Below are 4,098 nucleotides of genomic sequence, written 5' to 3'. Positions count from 1 at the left end.
TCATACACAAATAAGTAGTGGGTAGGTATGGGATTATCTGTCCAGCATCACACAGCTGGCAAGACTTAAGCACTCGGTCTATATGGAATAAAGGTGACAAAGTTGATGCAAATATTTTCAAGATTGGATTCTGCATCTCAATATCCCATTGGTCCAAACATCTATTCAATCAATAAATGAATATTCAGATTCCTTATCAGTGTCCGGCTCTGTGCTAAGTGTTGGAACATTAAGGGAAGAATACAAAGTAGCTGTCCTCCAGGAGATGCTATTTTAATGGGATAAGACTGCCTGAACACTTCCTAAAGATCTGATCTCATTTCAGAAAAGAGTTGGTATGTAGACACAGAGAAGGGTGGATAGCACTTAGGGTTTCTGAGACCAGGGATGGCTTGTTTAGAAAGAAAATCATGACCATGTTACTATGGACAATGAGGATGAGATCGAAAAGGAGGCAAGCAGACCATGAGCTGATGTCACAGAGACAGGAGCCCAGCTCTGCAGTCTGAGACTTCAGACCCTTTGTTAAGTGTGATGTCAGGACTGTGAAGATTCTGAGCTGGGGAGAGGTGACAGATACGATCTAACTTCCATTTTGAGATGATTACACAGGCTTCCAGGTGAAGATGAGATTCGAGATGAGTGAATTAGAGTTTGGAACACATGCCTTAGTCTGGATATCCTGGAACAATTTGAACTGGAGCTCCTAACCTGACAGGATAGAAGAAATTAGGTGGGTAACTGCCATCATGATGGACCTGCTTCCTCAGGATGACATACAAGTAACTGTTGGCTACTCATGCCTACTCAAGTGCTAGGGAAAACCTTGGATTCTCTTTCTAAACTTTGTATACTTTGTAAACTAGCAAGGCCCCTACCTGAGGAGCTCCAGTAGACAGACCCCAGGTCTCCCAGACCATGTCTTAATGGCATTTCCAGTCTCTCTAATAGTCACAAAGGCCATTTCAGTCCCTCAATTAGACTCTTCCCAGATTATTCTAATCTTAAGTGAAAAATCCGAACAAGATCCCACCAATCCCTGAACAGGAAAATCCACCTATCCCTGAGGTCCACCAAGACCAAGACTTGAAATCCCACCAATCCTAACCCTGGAAAGCTCTACCACCTAAAATAGCATATATAAAGTCTGTGTCTTAGTTCTCTGCTGTCCACTCCCAGGAGCAGAGGCAGCCATCCCTGGATTCACTTCTCAATACCCTGGATGCTCCTACTAAATCTCTTTTATGAGATTTGCTACCTGTTGTGGCATTCACTGGAAGAAGCCAAGAAGCAGAAAAAAGAAGGGAAAAAGCAAAGAAGTAGAGTGGAGCTGGGGCTCCTGTGCTCCTGAGCTCAGTGGGGGATACCCTTGTAGCAGTAATACCTCTGCTTAGGAGGATTCCTCCCGGAGCTGGGTGGTTCCTGGGCTTCCAAGTCCCAGGATACCTTCTCATCCAGGAAGGCCAAAAGTAAGAGGAGTTTGTGCAAACTTCTGGGCCATGTTTACTACACATGTAAACAGGTTTGATATCAAGTTTTGAGTTAGACATGGTATTTCCACAGTGAGTTCAAGAAAGAGGTCAATGATGTGCTTAAGTGCATTTCTATCAGAATTCAGTAGTTTCCAAGTATATTGTTCTGATGAATCTAATACATAGCATGAACACTCTGTCTCCTATGAATACTTCTGCTTCCTATTACTAACTCTACTTCCTTTCTGCTTCCTGGTATGCCCAAACTTCAGCTACAACTCATAAGCTTGAATTTAGCCCTCAAGGTTTGTTTATTGTCCTTTCTACCATTAATTTTCCCCAAGTTTTTGCCTGTGAATTTTGAAAACAAATTCCAATTACCTGAGGATAGCTCCTTGGATCTGAACTTACCAAAAGGACTTGGTTTAAATTAAAATACCTATGACCCAGTCCTGAACAAGGCTAGTTTAAATCTGGAATTACCCCAGGACTAGCCTTCAGGGAAACAAATGCTGTGATTGAAAAGTTATGGTCTACCAGACTCTTCCTTAATCATCTCACAACATCCTCCAGGTTACTTTGTTCAGGATTGCTATGATTCATGTTAAGAGATTGGTCAGCCGGAGGCTAATAGAGTCTCTAATGCAAAGAGAGCCAAATTCAACTGAGTTCTACAAGGATTAACATTTTGGCTTGCCATTTCTTTAGTCAATCTTCCATTACAATTAATAAAATAAACTTCCGTAGTTTTCTACCATTAGTTATGTTTTGGTTATGATATCTGCTTTGCTATGGAGCAAAGTCTGGTCATTCAGTGACAAAAAGCCATGATCAAGGAATGCCTCAAGTCAGAGGATACTTTCATTAAGAACATGGTTTAATCTTCACTGCCATTGCTGAGGTCCTCTGAGAACACTGTGAAAGCAGAAAAACCGATACTCCCCAGCTCAACCCAGGCAGATGGATTATTCAGCACCACACTGAGCCAGTGTCATAGTCTACATTCATTTCTGTTGTGTGAATTTTCCTGAGAAGACATGAACAAATGTCTTAAGTCACCCCAAACCATGTACTACCCATATGTGGGGCAAGTGGAACCGTGTCACCAAACAGAAAAACTAGTAAGATCAAGCAGATTAAAAAGCCCTGGCAATTCTCATAATTGAGAAGAGTGGGCGCTTGAATCTGCTTCTGACCCAGTTACTGTCCTAGAGCACATGACCACGACACCCCACTAAGAAGATCATGGCAACTGGTCATGTAGCATAGAACCTAGAGTTTTTCATGCTAATGAGGTGTCTAGACTGACCCTGAGGTTTGGTCAATAGGCTTCCCTTCCTGGACATTCCTTCCTGCAAAAGGTATTTAATTTCTTGTCTACCCTGAGTAAGTTGTATGCGTCCATTTTCCCCCATGAATAAACAATTTGGACAAGTAAAGACTGTCCTTATCAAGAACCATTGTGGGAGAAGCCTTTGTTACCCAACAATACTGCCTAAGTCTCCTAAAGAAGACCTCTCTGTGCATCTGACACTCAACCTGAGCTAAGCCAGATTCTCCTCCCCCCCACCCGTTCCTCACTGGCTAGCCCATTCCCAACTCCTCTCAGTTCCCAGCAGCATCTGGATGTCCTGGAGTTTGGGAACTGCAGTGTCAAGGATGGAATGTAGCCTAGCCCCACTGCATTTCCTCTGCCCAAATGGCATTCACACACTCCAGCAGCAAGGTGAAACACAGACCCCCACCCACAGGCCAAAGAAATTATTCCAATCAGATCTAGCTTAGTGAGTGACTTTATTGGGGTGACTTACAGGGCTTGAATGATTCAAGGGCATCTATATCATCAAACCCCACATCGATATATGAAATAACTCACTAAAGTTGCATCTCTCTGTTGCCCTGATCGAAGTCTACCATTTTCCAGATAGCCTTTAGGGCTCAGTGCAAAATGGAGGACTCCCTTCAGTGGCAGAGTTCTTCTGTCTCTGACTTTGTCCAGGGAGTTCAACACCCCACCCCACCCCCCCAGCTCCCCACACCTCTACCTGCAGAATGTCATATAAACTTAGATTACAGGTTCAACTTCTGTGCTGGTTTGTATATGCTTGGCCCAGGGGAATGACACTGCTAGGAGATATAGCCCTGATGGAGTAGGTGTGTCACTGTGGGTGTGGGCTTTAAGACTCTCATCCTAACTGTCTGAAAGCCAATGTTCTCCTAACAGCCTTCAGATGAAGATATAGAACTCTCAGCTTCTCCAGCATCATGCCTGCCTAGTTGCTGCTATGCTCCCCCCTTGATGATAATGGACTTCTAAGCTAGCCTCAATTAAATGTTGTCCTTACAAGACTTGCCTTGGTCATGGTGTCTGTTTACAGCAGTAAAACCCTAACTAAGACAACTTCTTTTCTCCCGATAAAAACTGATATAGCTAGCACCTGAGATTTCTGGAATGCTAACGAGGCATCTTGGGACTTTATACCTTACAGCCAATGAATGACCTTTGCCCGTCTTGGGTATTCTGACCTCTCTCCCCAAAACTATACAAGCCTTGAGTCACCCCAAGTAAAGTTGATCTGCCTCCCCATAACTGATCCCTATGGTATCATTTCCACATGTACTCATA

The 4,098-nt window shown here is 43.5% G+C and overlaps 1 long non-coding RNA gene across 1 annotated transcript; it reads left to right on the top strand.

Annotated features, from left to right (window-relative positions):
• Positions 1–547: 547 nt before the first annotated feature.
• LOC134485116 (uncharacterized) lies at positions 548–3,821 on the top strand. The gene is made up of 2 exons (XR_015654861.1): positions 548–733; positions 3,697–3,821. It is a non-coding gene; the product is annotated as an uncharacterized LOC134485116 (long non-coding RNA).
• The last annotated feature ends 277 nt before the right edge of the window (positions 3,822–4,098 follow it).

Source organism: Rattus norvegicus, chromosome 1 (genome assembly GCF_021556685.1).
Source record: "Rattus norvegicus strain SHRSP/BbbUtx chromosome 1, alternate assembly SHRSP_T2T, whole genome shotgun sequence".
Classification (NCBI taxonomy): Eukaryota; Metazoa; Chordata; class Mammalia; order Rodentia; family Muridae; genus Rattus; species Rattus norvegicus.
This window is presented reverse-complemented; position numbering and strand designations above follow the sequence as displayed.